This window comes from Pseudophryne corroboree, chromosome 1 (assembly GCF_028390025.1).
Source record: "Pseudophryne corroboree isolate aPseCor3 chromosome 1, aPseCor3.hap2, whole genome shotgun sequence".
NCBI lineage: Eukaryota > Metazoa > Chordata > Amphibia > Anura > Myobatrachidae > Pseudophryne > Pseudophryne corroboree.
Genome location: NC_086444.1, coordinates 634,870,650 through 634,886,243, shown reverse-complemented (window position 1 = coordinate 634,886,243; position 15,594 = coordinate 634,870,650). Strand labels below are relative to the sequence as shown.

At 48.2% G+C, this 15,594-nt stretch overlaps 1 protein-coding gene and 2 pseudogenes across 3 annotated transcripts in view; 1 reads left to right on the top strand and 2 right to left on the bottom strand.

Annotated features, from left to right (window-relative positions):
- The window catches only part of YJEFN3 (YjeF N-terminal domain containing 3), a 282,286-nt gene that overhangs the window by 172,569 nt on the left and 94,123 nt on the right, over positions 1-15,594 (bottom strand). The gene's annotated exons all lie outside the window — the stretch shown is intronic.
- Positions 10,620-10,738, bottom strand: LOC134947398 (5S ribosomal RNA; annotated as a pseudogene).
- LOC134947387 (5S ribosomal RNA) lies at positions 11,855-11,973 on the top strand (annotated as a pseudogene).

Here is a 15,594-nt window from a genome sequence, read left to right as displayed (position 1 = left end):
ATGTATATTTACTCAAGCTATGCTGTTATTATTCACATCAAAATCATACAAAATGTACAAAAATAAACTCACTCTGTGGGACTGTATACTGGATTGCACATTTATTATAAAACTGTTGATTTATTATAAAACAGTAATGTTTTGGCCTGGAAATCTAGGACACTCGGCATAAGTTCATATGGGTAATATATCTATTAATCTATCTATGAACATATTTCATACATACTGAATTTATTTATGTATACACAGAATCACATGCATCTTCAGTGAGAAAGAGAAATCGACCAATTGGAAAAAACTGGTTTACCCACATACTACCTGATTTTTACACCTGGACATATGGTCAGATTATTCAGACTGAACACACACTGATCGTTATCGGGAGATTGTGGCCAAGATTTTCATTCTTGCCGATAGATCGTTTGTGTTTGAATGCAAGAATTGTCCACGTTTCAGTGAAACACCAAACGATCATTCATATGCACTATACAATAAATCAGGCCGATCTCTTGATTATTGGCAAATCATCCCAATTATTGTATAGTGTGTACTTAGCTTTACAAATGATAAACACTTGCCAAAATGTTTAATACTTTACTGGTCTTTATGTGTCACACAGAACACCCTACCTGAATACTGAATTAAGGGGTCTATTTACCAAGACTTGGATGGAGATAAAGTGGCTAGAGATAAAGTTCCAGCCAATCAGTGTCTAACTGCCATGTCACAGGCTGGGTTTGAAAAATGACAGTTAGGAGCTGATTGGCTGGTACTTTATCTATGTCCACTTTAGTTCCATCCAAGGCTTAGTAAGTAGACCCCTATGTCTTGTTGCAGTATACACATGGGTACCTGCAAATTCACAGTAATCACCAATTCCTGAGGGACATGTCCACAGCTAGTGGCACAGCTGTGGACATGGGTGGCCATTCCGAGTTGTTCGCTCGTTGATGATTTTCGCTATGCTGCGATTTGTTGCTAAATGCACATGTGCATGGTACGCAGAGCGCATGCGCTACGTTATTTAACACAAAACTTAGTAGATTTGCTGGTGTTCGTGCAACGCTTTTCAGGCGCACTGCTGATCGGTGAATGATTGACAGGAAAGGGGAGTTTCTGGGTGGTAACTGAGCATTTTCCGGGAGTGTGCTAAAAAACACAGGCGTGTCAGGGAAAAACCGGGGAGTGGCTGGCCGAATGCAGGGCGTGTTTGTGACGTCAAACCAGTAACTAAACGGACTGAGCTGATCGCAATCTAGGAGTAGGTCTGGAGCTACTCAGAAACTGCAAAGAAATGTTTAGTAGCAGTTCTGCTCATCTTTCGTTCGCTATTCTGCTAAGCTAAGATACACTCCCAGAGGGTGGCGGCCTAGCGTTTGTAATGCTGCTAAAAGCAGCTAGCGAGCGAACAACTCGGAATGAGGGCCATGGTCCATTTACCTCACACACTTTAACTCACACAACTTATTGGACCCACTTCAGTCAGGCTTTCATTCCCAACACTCCACAGAGACAGCACTGACTAAAGTAGTGAATGATCTGGTTACTGTCTAAAGGCTCATTACTCACTACTTATTCTTCTTGATCTCTCTGCTGCTTTTGACACTGTTGACCACTCTCTTCTCATACAAATGCTATAATCCCTAGGTCTTCAGGGTACAGCATCTTTATTGGCTCTCATACTACCTATCTAATCGCTCTTTCAGTGTTTGTGTCTCTGTTTTCAACTCCTCTTTGCTACTGCTATCAATTGGAGTACCACAAGCAGGGGCAGATTGGGAACAAAAAGCGGCCCTGGAAAAATTTGTACTAGTGGCCCCACTTGGGCAGCACCAGAGGTGTAAGGTCTAGCCATGGGCCATGGCAGCAGCACCCTTCCCCCAAGACTTTCCAGATAGTGGGCATGTCCAGCATCAAGGGGGAAGTTAAAAAGAAATAAAATTAAATATTATGAGCACATTATATGATACACCTTCAGAATTTAGGAAACTATATCATTCTTTAGAAAGATATATTTTCTTGCTTATTACACCAACCGTATCCCAATCACTATTCACTCAATCTTATCTGTCAGCCAAGCAGGCAGACAGAGCATACACTAGATCATCTGCAATCACAGCCTAAGTGGCAAAGAAATTTTCATATATGCTAATTATTTTTCATCTTATTCATTATGTCTAAAAAGGACCACATGTCCTCAAACAAAACAGGCCCCACAGGTGCACCAGCCCACCGGGAATCTTCCCTGTAAACCCTATGGCCAATCCACCTCTGACCACAAGGCAGGGCCGAAACTAGGATTCTTGTCACCCGGGGCAAAACAGTAATCCGGCGCGCCCCCCCCTACACACACACACACGCACAGACAACCAACCCACCACCACCACCACGTGTAACAATGCCATCAGCCAGTACTAGCTAACGGGCTACTTCCACTCATTGGTGTCCACGACACCCATAGAGTGGGAATAGAACCTGTGGCGAGCGCAGCGAGCCACCGAGCCCACAAGGGGCTTTTTTACACTCACCCCCTGACGGCATTCTGGTGGCCGGGATCCTGGCGTCGTAATGCTGACCGTGCACCGGCCACGTAACCCCAACCCATATTTACTCCATGAGAGCAAAGGGCTGGTAGCTGCTATATAGCTTCTTTTCTAGACATTTAGTTGGACTCAGGGGGTCATTTCCGACCCGTTTGCACGCTGCGGTTCATTGCAGCGGTGCGAACGGTGCAGAACTGCGCGTGTGTGGCGGCCGCATTGTGCAGGCGCGTCATTGCCTGGTGACGGCAGTCTCCGGGCAGCGACGCCGCATACTAAGAAAGCGGTCGCAGCGGCGACCGCAAGAAGATTGACAGGAGGAAGGCGTTCCGGGGTGTCAACTCACCGTTTCCCAGACGTGGAGATCCGAACGCAGGTGTGTCCAGGCGTTTGGAGGGCGGATGTCTGATGTCAATTCCGGTACCTTCATCGCTAGATCCCTCGCACAGGGTAAGTAGGTCTAGGGCTGGTCTTGTTGTACACAAAACTTTTTTAGCATAGCAGGGCTGCACAAGCGATCACAACCCTGCTATGCTAAAATACACTCCCCCATAGGCGGTGTCTAGTTGATTGCTACGTGCGATCAACTCGGAATGACCCCCTTAGTTAGACATTTGGGCTACAGATGAAGTTAAAAAGGAAATAATACCCCATACATTGATACATATGTAAAATCACACACATACATACTGTCACACATCTAAACACATACACGCACGCATACATTCATTCACTCACGTACATAGTCACACACCTGTATACATACATAGTCACACATACATACATACATACATACATACATACAGTGACACACAAGCACGCATACAGATATGTAGTGACACACATGCACAACACATTCATACCAGGGTTGCCTACCCTCCCGCATTCTCCGGGAGGCTCCCGCTTTTTCATTGTCCGGGAGGCTGCCCCGCTTAACCTCCGGGTCCTCCCGGTTTTTCTGCGCTGTCCGCCGAACATGCGGACTGCGCATGCGCGATCCGGAGTGACAGCGGGCGGGGCCTTCACCGCAACGTCATGAAGAGGATGTCACCTTTGTGTGGATGCCGGCCTCTGTTCCCCACGTTCCCGCCCGCTGTGGCTCGTTTGAATAGCATGCCACCCATGTGGTGGCGTCGTCTGTGCGGGCCGCGCCCCCAACATTCAGGACTCGCGCATGCGCAGATTGCATTTTTGGCGAGTCCTGAATGCTGGGGGTGTGGCTTGCGCGGAGGATGTCATGGTGTGGACGGCGTGTTGTTTGGATGGGCCGCAGCGGCCGGGAGTGTGGGGGAGCAGAGACCGGCATTTAGATAGAAGGGGCATGCACTTCGTGGCGTCGTGCTGAAGGCCCCGCCCCCGTCGTTCCGGTCTCGCGCATGCGCAGGTTGCATTTTCTGCGAGTCCTGAACGCTGGGGGTGGGGCCTGCCTTAGTCACTTCATGACGTAGACGTCATGTTATTAAAATACTGGCCACCGCGGGGTTCTCTGGGTGGGTAGCACCGAGGGAAAAAAAGACGTCTCGTGTCACTAGCAGGCTGCAGCAGGTAGCAGCGCAGGCAGAAGCAGTGGTGGCCTCTCCCTCACCCCCCCCAAGGTAGCATATTACAATTAAAATGTCATTAATTAATTTAAACGGGTGTAGTATGGTATGCTGGAGGTCGGGCTCCCGGCGACCAGCAAACCGGCGCCGGGAGCCCGACCGCCGGCTTACCGACAGTGTGGCGAGCACAAATGAGCCCCTTGCGGGCACGCTATTTTATTCTCCCTCCAGGAGGGTCGTGGGCCCCCACGAGGGAGAATAAGTGTCGGCATGCCAGCTGTCGGGATTCCGGCGCCGGTATACTGTGCGCCGGGATCCCGACAGCCGGCATACTGAAGACCACCCATTTAAACAGCATAATGGAGCTGCGTTATGGCTGTGAAGGAAAGAGTGATCATTGAACTGTGGCAATGAGGCCTTTTTCTCTGACGTCCTAAGTGGATGCTGGGGACTCCGTCAGGACCATGGGGAATAGCGGCTCCGCAGGAGACAGGGCACAAAATTAAAAGTTTGACCACTAGGTGGTGTGCACTGGCTCCTCCCCCTATGACCCTCCTCCAAGCCTCAGTTAGGTTTTTGTGCCCGGCCGAGAAGGGTGCAATCTCGGTGGCTCTCCTAAAGAGCTGCTTAGAATAAAAGTTTGTTAGGTTTTTTATTTTCAGTGAGTCCTGCTGGCAACAGGCTCACTGCAACGCGGGACTAAGGGGAGAAGAAGCGAACTCACCTGCGTGCAGGATGGATTGGCTTCTTAGGCTACTGGACACTAGCTCCAGAGGGACGATCACTGGTACAGCCTGGATGGGTCACCGGAGCCGCGCCGCCGGCCCCCTTACAGATGCTGAAGAGAGAAGAGGTCCAGAAATCGTCGGCTGAAGACTTCCCAGTCTTCTTAAGGTAGCGCATAGCACTGCAGCTGTGCGCCATTGCTCTCAGCACACTTCACACCGCGGTCACTGAGGGTGCAGGGCGCTGGGGGGGGGGGGCGCCCTGGGCAGCAATGTAATTACCTTTACTGGCTAAAAATACATCACATATAGCCCCTGGGCTATATGGATGTATTTAACCCCTGCCAGGATTACAGAAAAAACCGGGAGAAGAGCCCGCCGTGAAGGGGGCGGGGCCTATCTCCTCAGCACACAGCGCCATTTTTCCCACACAGATCCGCTGGTGGGAAGGCTCCCAGGCTCTCCCCTGCACCGCACTACAGAAACAGGGTTAAAACAGAGAGGGGGGGCATTTTTTGGCGATATTATTATATATTAAGCTGCTATAAGGGAAAACACTTACTATAAGGTTGTCCCTGTATAATTATAGCGCTTTGGTGTGTGCTGGCAAACTCTCCCTCTGTCTCCCCAAAGGGCTAGTGGGGTCCTGTCCTCTATCAGAGCATTCCCTGTGTGTGTGCTGTGTGTCGGTACGTGTGTGTCGACAGGTATGAGGACGATGTTGGTGTGGAGGCGGAGCAATTGCCTGTAATGGGATGTCACCCCCTAGGGAGTCGACACCGGAATGGATGGCTTTATTTATGGAATTACGTGATAGTGTCAACACGCTACAAGGTCGGTTGACGATATGAGACGGCCGGCAAACCAATTAGTACCTGTCCAGGCGTCTCAAACACCGTCAGGGGCTTTAAAACGCCCATTACCTCAGTCGGTCGACAGACACAGACACGGACACTGACTCCAGTGTCGACGGTGAAGAAACAAACGTATTTTCCAGTAGAGCCACACGTTACATAATCACGGCAATGAAGGAGGCGTTACATATTTCTGATACTACAAGTACCACAAAAATGGGTATTATGTGGGGTGTGAAAAAACTACCTGTAGTTTTTCCTGAATCAGATGAATTGATTGAAGTGTGTGATGAAGCGTGGGTTACCCCCGATAGGAAGTTGCTAATTTCAGAGAAGTTATTGGCATTATACCCTTTCCCGCCAGAGGTTAGGGCGCGCTGGGAAACACCCTCTAGGGTAGATAAGGCGCTCACACGCTTATCAAAGATACGGCCGCCCTCAAAGATCCAGCTGATAGGAGGCTGGAAAATACTCTAAAAAGTATATACACACATACTGATGTTATACTGCGACCAGCAATCGCCCCAGCATGGATGTGCAGTGCTGGGGGGGGGTTGGTCGGAATCTCTGACTGGAAATATTGATACCCTGAATAGCGACAATATTTTATTGACTATAGAGCATTTAAAGGATGCATTTTCTTTATATGCGAGATGCACAGAGGGATATTTGCACTCTGGCATCAAGGGTAAGTGCGCTGTCCATTTCTGCCAGAAGAAGTTTATGGACGCGACAGTGGTCAGGTGATGCGGATTCCAAGCGGCATATGGAAGTTTGCCGTATAAAGGGGAGGAATTATTTGGGGTCGGTCTATCGGACTTGGTGGCCACGGCAACAGCCGGAAAATACACCTTTTTTTTTACCTCAGGTCACCTCCCAACAGAAAAAGACACCGTCTTTTCAGCCTCAGTCCTTTCGTTCTCATAAGAACAAGCGGGCAAAAGGCCATTCATATCTGCCTGAGGCAAAGGAAAGGGTAAGAGACTGCAGCAAGCAGCTCTTTCCCAGGAGCAGAAGCACTCCCCCGCTTCTGAAAAGTCTTCAGCATGTCGCTGGGGCCTTACAAGCGGACTCAGGTCCGGTGGGGGGGTCGTCTCAAGAATTTCAGCGCGCAGTGGGCTCACTCGCAAGTCGACCCCTGGATCCTGCAGGTAGTATCACAGGGGTACAGATTGGAATTCGAGACGTCTCTTCCTCGCAGATTCCTGAAGTCTGCTTTACCAACATCTCCCTCCGACAGGGAGACGGTGTTGGAAGCTATTCACAAGCTGTATTCCCAGCAAGTAATAGTCAAGGTACCCCTACTACAACAAGGAAAGGGGTATTATTCCACGCTGTTTGTGGTACCGAAGCCGGACGGCTCGGTGAGACCTATTCTAAGTCTGAAATCTTTTGAACACTTACATACAAAGGTTCAAGTTCAAGATGAAATCACTCAGAGCAGTGATAGCGAATCTGGAAGAAGGGGACTTTATGGTGTCCTTGGACATCAAGGATGCTTACCTCCATGTCCCAATTTGCCCTTCAAACCAAGGGTACCTCAGGTTCGTGGTACAAAACTGTCACTATCAGTTTCAGACGTTGCCGTTTGGATTGTCCACGGCACCCCGGGTCTTTACCAAGGTAATGGCCGAAATGATGATTCTTCTTCGAAGAAAAGGCGTATTAATTATCCCTTACTTGGACGATCTCCTGATAAGGGCAAGATCCAGAGAACAGTTAGAGGCCGGTGTAGCACTAACCCAAGTAGTGCTGCAACAGCACGGGTGGATTCTAAATTTTCCAAAATCCCAGCTGAGCCCGACGACACGTCTGCTGTTCCTAGGGATGATTCTGGACACAGTTCAGAAAAAGGTTTTTCTCCCGGAGGAGAAAGCCAGGGAGTTATCCGAGCTAGTCAGGAACCTCCTAAAACCAGGAAAAGTGTCAGTGCATCAATGCACAAGAGTCCTGGGTAAATGGTGGCTTCTTACGAAGCGATTCCATTCGGCAGATTCCACGCAAGAACCTTTCAGTGGGATCTGCTGGACAAATGGTCCGGATCGCATCTTCAGATGCATCAGCGGATAGCCCCGTCTCCAAGGACAAGGGGGTCTCTTCTGTGGTGGTTGCAGAGTGCTCACCTTTTTGGAGGGCCGCAGATTCGGCATTCAGGACTGGGTCCTGGTGACCACGAATGCCAGCCTGAGAGGCTGGGGAGCAGTCACACAGGGAAGAAATTTCCAGGGAGTGTGGTCAAGCCTGGAGACTTCACTTCACATACATATACTGGAGCTAAGGGCAATTTACAATGCTCTAAGCCTGGCAAGACCTCTGCTTCAGGGTCAGCCGGTGTTGATCCAGTAGGGCAACACCACGGCAGTCGCCCACGTAAACAGACAGGGCGACACAAGAAGCAGGAGGGCAATGGCAGAAGCTGCAAGGATTTTTCACTGGGCAGAAAATCATGTGATAGCACTGTCAGCAGTGTTCATTCCGGGAGTGGACAACTGGGAAGCAGACTTCCTCAGCAGACACGATCACCACCCGGGAGAGTGGGGACTTCATCCAGAAGTCTTCCACATGATTGTGAACCATTGGGAAAAACCAAAGGTGGACATGATGGCGTCCCGCCTCAACAAAAAACTGGACAGGTATTGCGCCAGGTCAAGAGACCCTCAGGCAATAGCTGTGGACGCGTTGGTAACACCATGGGTGTACCAGTCAATGTATGTGTTCCCCCCTCTGCCTCTCATACCCAAGGTACTGAGAATTATAAGGCGAAGGGTAGTAAGAACGATACTCGTGGCTCCGGATTTGCCAAGAAAGACTTGGTACCCGGAACTTCAAGAGATGCGCACGGAGGATCCGTGCACTCTACCTCTAGACTTACCGCGGCTGCGTTTGACGGCATGGCGGTTGAACGCCGGATCCTGAAGGAGAGGGCTCCGACGGAGGAATTTCAACTGGGTCGATTCCTACATTTCCTGCAAACAGGATTGTCTATGGGCCTCAAATTTGGGGTCCATTAAGGTTCAAATTTCGGCCCTGTCGATTTTCTTCCAGAAAGAATTGGCTTCAGTTCCTGAAGTCCAAGCTTTAGTCAAAGGAGTACTACATATACAGCCCCGGTTGTGCCTCCAGTGGCACTGTGGGATCTCAATGTAGTTTTGGGATTCCTCAAATCCCATTGGTTTGAGCCACTCAAATCGGTGGATTTGAAATATCTTACATGGAAAGTGACCATGCTACTGGCCCTGGCTTCGGCCAGGAGAGTGTCAGAATTGGCGGCTTTTTCGTACAAAAGCCATATCTGATTTTCCATTGGGACAGGGCAGAACTGCGGACGCATCCTCAGTTTCTCCCTAAGGTGGTATCAGCGTTTCACCTGAACCAACCTATTGTGGTGCCTGCGGCTTCTAGCGACTTGGAGGACTCCAAGTTGTTCGACGTTGTCAGAGCCTTAAAAATATATATATATATTTCAAGGACGGCTGGAGTCAGAAAGTCTGACTCGCTGTTTATACTGTATGCACCCAACAAGCTGGGTGTTCCTGCGTCTAAGCAGACGATTGCTCGTTGGATTTGTAGCACAATTCAACTTGCGCATTCTGTGGCAGGCCTGCCACAGCCAAAATCTGTAAATGCCCACTCCACAAGGAAGGTGGGCTCACCTTGGGCGGCTGCCCGAGGGGTCTCGGCATTACAACGCTGCCGAGCAGCTACGTGGTCAGGGGAGAACACGTTTGTAAAATTTTACAAATTTGATACCCTGGCTAAGGAGGACCTGGATTTCTCTCATTCGGTGCTGCAGAGTCATCCGCACTCTCCCGCCCGTTTGGGAGCTTTGGTATAATCCCCATGGTCCTGACGGAGTCCCCAGCATCCACTTAGGACGTCAGAGAAAATAAGAATTTACTTACCGATAATTCTATTTCTCGTAGTCCGTAGTGGATGCTGGGCGCCCATCCCAAGTGCGGATTGTCTGCAATACTTGTACATAGTTATTGTTACAAAAATCGGGTTATTATTGTTGGAAGCCATCTTTTCAGAGGCTCCTCTGTTATCATGCTGTTAACTGGGTTCAGATCTCAAGTTGTACAGTGTGATTGGTGTGGCTGGTATGAGTCTTACCCGGGATTCAAAATCCTTCCTTATTGTGTACGCTCGTCCGGGCACAGTATCCTAACTGAGGCTTGGAGGAGGGTCATAGGGGGAGGAGCCAGTGCACACCACCTAGTGGTCAAACTTTTAATTTTGTGCCCTGTCTCCTGCGGAGCCGCTATTCCCCATGGTCCTGACGGAGTCCCCAGCATCCACTACGGACTACGAGAAATAGAATTATCGGTAAGTAAATTCTTATTTTTTCTTTCAACTCTCTTATACAGAAGTCTGATTTCACTTTTACTTACTACTTGTGTTATGCCAGGGTTGTCTATACTCCGTGCTAGAGGATTGATAAATCTGCACAGAATACACTTAATGATATTTGTATTAGTTGTGTAATATATTAAACCAACATAGTGCCTACTACATAATCAAATAATTTCAGCAATGGGTTGGTGGTGCTCCCGGAAAATAGTTCAGAAAACTAAATGGAAAATGTGGTCTTAAGAAAAGAGCAAAAGACAAAGAGCTGCTATATGTCTTTTCCAGGGCACACTTAGAAAAATATGTGATGGATTGTAAAAATATGGGTGAGTTAATACGTAACCTTTATTAAGATATACTTACTAAAAGGGAGGAAGCGAATAAACAAAATTTATTACAAATTTGAGGCGAAAAATATTTTTAGAAGGGCGAAAATATGTTTACTCCCTTTATGTATCAAAAAATTAATTTGTTTCTGAATTGAACAAATACTAGTGGGAGTAAATAGGCTTCATGGGGTTAAGTTATCCCATACCTGAATATCCAAGTCAAACAAAAAACCCGGCAGTGCACATAGAACTGGAGCGGCTCATAAATATGAGAATAAAATACCTACGGTACCTAGTATTCCCTGGTGGTCTCCCAACCGGGTACTGACCAGGCCCTACAGTGTATGGCTTCCAAGATCAGACGAGGTTGGGCATACTCAGTGCGGTTTGACCGTAGGTGGGTGAGTCTCAAATTTTGTGCAATCAATTCCAGTGTGTGGTTATTTCAGGCAAATGTAATAACTGAGACGCTCTGATGATAATTACTCCCCCTAAAAATACAAGGGGAGATGAGGGTGGTGCTATGCAGTGGAAAAATACACCTTATTCTATTGGGTGTTATTTGTCCCCTTATGGGGATCTATCAGTAATGATCCCTAGGGGATGGTGTCTCCACTGAGTATTCCTAAATATCACATCACAGCTGTAAATTAAAATAACATGAAAAAAATATATATAGCACGTTTCTCAAAGGATAACATATGATGTTTGTTGCACTTAATATCAGAATAGAAATGGATAAAGCGAATAACCCCTTATAATAGGCACTTATGGTATTTGCAGCTACATGCTGATAATCCCTCTATATATAGAAAAGCCTGGGAGGATCCGAGTTGTCGGCTCCACAACTCGGATCCTCCCAGGCTGGAAATCACTATCCATACCTACTGGACACCTCAGATCTCACACTGCCCACCAATGATTACAGACATTCGGGCAATACGGTTTGAAATTTACACCCAGTGAGGTACCCAGCTATCATTATACTGCAATTGACTTTCTTATTCTCCACCAGAGGGGTTCACATATGGGCACAATACAAGTGTTCTTCCACTGTACCCTAACAAATTCAGGGACACAGTGGGGATAACACCCTTTTTTTCTATATATAGAGGGATTATCAGCATGTAGCTGCAAATACCATAAGTGCCTATTATAAGGGGTTATTCGCTTTATCCATTTCTATTCTGATATTAAGTGCAACAAACATCATATGTTATCCTTTGAGAAACGTGCTATATATATTTTTTTCATGTTATTTTAATATACAGCTGTGATGTGATATTTAGGAATACTCAGTGGAGACACCATCCCCTAGGGATCATTACTGATAGATCCCCATAAGGGGACAAATAACACCCAATAGAATAAGGTGTATTTTTCCACTGCATAGCACCACCCTCATCTCCCCTTGTATTTTTAGGGGGAGTAATTATCATCAGAGCGTCTCAGTTATTACATTTGCCTGAAATAACCACACACTGGAATTGATTGCACAAAATTTGAGACTCACCCACCTACGGTCAAACCGCACTGAGTATGCCCAACCTCGTCTGATCTTGGAAGCCATACACTGTAGGGCCTGGTCAGTACCCGGTTGGGAGACCACCAGGGAATACTAGGTACCGTAGGTATTTCCGCTCCAGTTCTATGTGCACTGCCGGGTTTTTTGTTTGACTTGGATATTCAGGTATGGGATAACTTAACCCCATGGAGCCTATTTACTCCCACTAGTATTTGTTCAATTCAGAAACAAATTAATTTTTTGATACATAAAGGGAGTAAACATATTTTCGCCCTTCTAAAAATATTTTTCGCCTCAAATTTGTAATAAATTTTGTTTATTCGCTTCCTCCCTTTTAGTAAGTATATCTTAATAAAGGTTACGTATTAACTCACCCATATTTTTACAATCCATCACATATTTTTCTAAGTGTGCCCTGGAAAAGACATATAGCAGCTCTTTGTCTTTTGCTCTTTTCTTAAGACCACATTTTCCATTTAGTTGTCTATACTCCGGCATTGAGCGGGAGGCTCCCGTTTTTCGAGTGACCCTCCTACTGCCCTGTAAAAATAAAAACCACTGGGTCCTCCCGGTTTTTAGGTACAGCTCAGCGAGAGTGTGTACTGCGCATGCGCGAGTACGCCGGAATGCTGGTGGGCGGGCCTGCCCACATTATGATGTCGCTCGTGCAGTCCCCGCCCCCAGCATTCTGTACTCACGCATGCGCAGTTTGCATTTTCCGCAAGCTCGGAATGCCGGGTGCGAGGCTTCCCGGGTGATGTCATGAAGTTAATGTTATTTTATGTAAATGATGGACACCGCGGGGTTCTGTGCGCTGGGCAGCAGTGGCTGCTTGGAAGAGGGTTTTTTATATATTTATATATAAGTTCCATAGGCGGCACTCCGATCATATCATAAAGAACAACACGAACACTGCTTCTGTGGCAACATTTTCTGTGCCTCATGGCACTTTTATCAAGCTTCACAAAATAAGAAGTGACACACTTTCCAATTTTATAGATCCCCGCCACCGCTGCCAGCGGTACTCGCCCTGCTTCCGCGTCGGTCACTGCTCTGACCAACCCGGTAGAGACGGCGGTGCCCATGGCAACTGTATAAACAATATCACCAACGTGACACATACAACAATACAAACACACAAATAACAGCATGAGATATGCGCAAAAAAGCTTACAATCCATACTATCATAGTTAAACATTATAAACATACAGATCATCCATAATAAAAAAAAAAAACTTATGTGCAAAGCATAGACCAAATCTGGGACAAAACACCATATATCACCTTATTTGACCAAACATACATCCTACCTATATATCACTAACGTACTAGATCAGCCGTGGCCAACCCACGGCTCTCGTTCGCCTCCCGAGTCCCGCCCACCGCTCCCTCCCTCTGCTGCTCACTGCGCTGCTGCTGTGGGGGCAGGAGAGTGCGGCGTGCGCCTCTCCTGCCCCTCAGTGTCTGCCTTCAATTTGGTGCCGGCCTGTGAGCCAATCGGAGCTCGCGGACCGGCAGCCAAGGCTCCCGATTGGCTGCCGGACTGCGAGCTTTGATTGGCTCACGAATCGGCGCCTAATTGAAGATGGGCACCCGCACCATTGCCGGAGACTGGGGGGCAGGAGAGGTGCACGCTGCACTCTCCCCACCTCACACACAGGACAGCAGCGGCATGGTAAGCAGCAGGGAAAGGGGGGGCATGGTGAGGACATGTGTTTCTGGCACTGGGGGCATTTCTGTATCTGGCACTGGGGGCATATCTGGCACTGTGGGGGCATGTGTATCTGGCACTGTGGAGACGTGTATCTGGCACTGGGGGCATTTCTGATTCTGGCATTGGAGGCATATATGTATCTGGCACTGTGGGGGCATGTGTATCTGGCACTGTGGGGGCATGTGTATCTGGCACTGTGGGGGCATGTGTATCTGGCACTATGGGGCATATGTGTATCTGGCACTGTTGTTACATGTGTATCTGGCACTGTGGGGGCAAATATGTATTTGGCACTGTGGAGGCACCCATGTTCTGGTGTTTTTATATGTATGTGGCACTGTACTGGGGCATTATATGTATGTGTCACTGTACTGGGGCATTATATGTATGTGTCACTGTACTGGGGCATTATATGTATGTGTCACTGTACTGGGGCATTATATGTATGTGGCACTGTACAACATGACTAAAAATGGGGTTATGACACAAGGTCATACTTCTACAAATGTCATACCGAAAGGTGCACGCACAAAAATTGGGTGTGGCTTTGTGACAACTATGCCACGCACCCAATTTTTTCTGCGCGCGCCTGTGGCACGCGCATGACAGTGGCTCTTACCCTTAACTACAGATCTTTTCTGGCTCTGTGACTGGTTGGCAAGCCCTGGACTAGATCATAACACACCAATCAATTGGACTCCAAGCCAGTGGCTCTACAAATGAATACTTGCATACGCAATGTTGAAATAGATACGCCCATAGGTGGAGCTAGACACGCCCCTTGGGTGGAACATGACACGCCCACTCAATGGCGTGCCACACATTCTGCAAACATCTACAATCTCCCTGAAACTACTTTTCAAAAGTAGGCAAGTATGATTCATACACACACACATATAGTAGTTGCACACACATACAGTGTCACACTCACTATTTAGGCTTTGGTGTGTGCTGCTGCAGCTGCTCCTCTCACCTCCTCTCTTCGATGGTGCTGGCTGGCCTGGCACTGAGTAAAGTGCCGTGTAGCTCCGCCCCCTTTTCGGACCATTAATTTTTCCAGCTCAGCAGTGCAATAGTGCACTGCTGCGGTTATCAAAGGCAGCAGGGGGGGCTGGGGTAACTTGTTCCCTGTGCCCCATCTTAGGGCACAACAGGCAGCACACGACTGTCAGCATAGAAGAAACTGAAAGTAAACTACAGCCAGGGCCGGCGCCACCACTAGGCAGCTTTAGGCAGCTGCCTATGGGCGCCGGCCACTTGTGGGCGGCAGCTCACGCTGCCGATGAATGCTTCTTCCTTAAGAGGAATGTTACGGGCGTTACTGCTGAGAGGAGCGGAAGAGAGTTGCTATAGCAACTGTAACAATATCCTGCAGCACACTGCTTACTCTATATGCATAGAGCCGCTGCCGATAACAGTAGGGCATCCCTTTAGTGCGGACAGTGTGAGCGGCTGTGTAACCCATCGGCAGCGACTCTATGCACATAGACTAAGCAGCGTCCTGCCGGATATTGTTACAGTTGCTATAGCAACTCTCTTCCGCCCGTCATACTCCCGCCCCGCACCACAAGAACAGAGCAGTGGCGCACGTGGGGGTGAAGGGGGTGGGTGGGAGGGGGGGTTCTGAGTACCCAGAAACCCCCCCCCCCCCCCCTGACAGACCAATTTTTTTTCCCTGTAACGGGTCACCGGCCGCGACCCGCGATTAAGCTCCACCCCTTGAGCACTGGCCCCGCCTCCTCTTCGAACACCAGCGAATCGCAGGTTGTGTAGACTGCAGTGCAGAGGGAGTTTCCTTCGTCCTTACTGTGCAGGTTGATCTCTGCCCCCCTCTGTCCCTCCACTGTGCAACGCTGCTGCTGGTCATGCTGTTCCCATGTAAGGGATTTATTTGTATAACGTAATTCAATCTTAAGCATATGGAATCATCATATATACATATTATTGTGTATGTATGTATCCATCTGCTGTGTGTGTGTGTGTGTATGTGTATATATTTATATGTCGAAGTGGGT